The sequence below is a fragment of the Sinocyclocheilus grahami genome, unplaced genomic scaffold (genome assembly GCF_001515645.1).
Source record: "Sinocyclocheilus grahami isolate Dianchi unplaced genomic scaffold, SAMN03320097.WGS_v1.1 scaffold359.1, whole genome shotgun sequence".
Lineage (NCBI taxonomy): Eukaryota > Metazoa > Chordata > Actinopteri > Cypriniformes > Cyprinidae > Sinocyclocheilus > Sinocyclocheilus grahami.
The window spans coordinates 710,912-711,156 of NW_015505538.1; positions in this window are offsets into that span (position 1 = coordinate 710,912).

Below are 245 nucleotides of genomic sequence, written 5' to 3' on the forward strand. Positions count from 1 at the left end.
TATATATATTTTTTTTTTTCTGAAAAAGAAAGAACAATTCAAGTGAAATCTCTTAAATATTTTGATTGTTTTCCTAAACACAAATTAGATTAATTGAAGAATAAATTTGAATTAATAATAATAATAAAAGTTTTTTTAATAAAAATAATTTAATTTATATAATGTATATTTTATATATAAAATAGATTATAATATAATATTAATATATTTAAAAAAAAAATAATAATAATAATAATAATTATTAT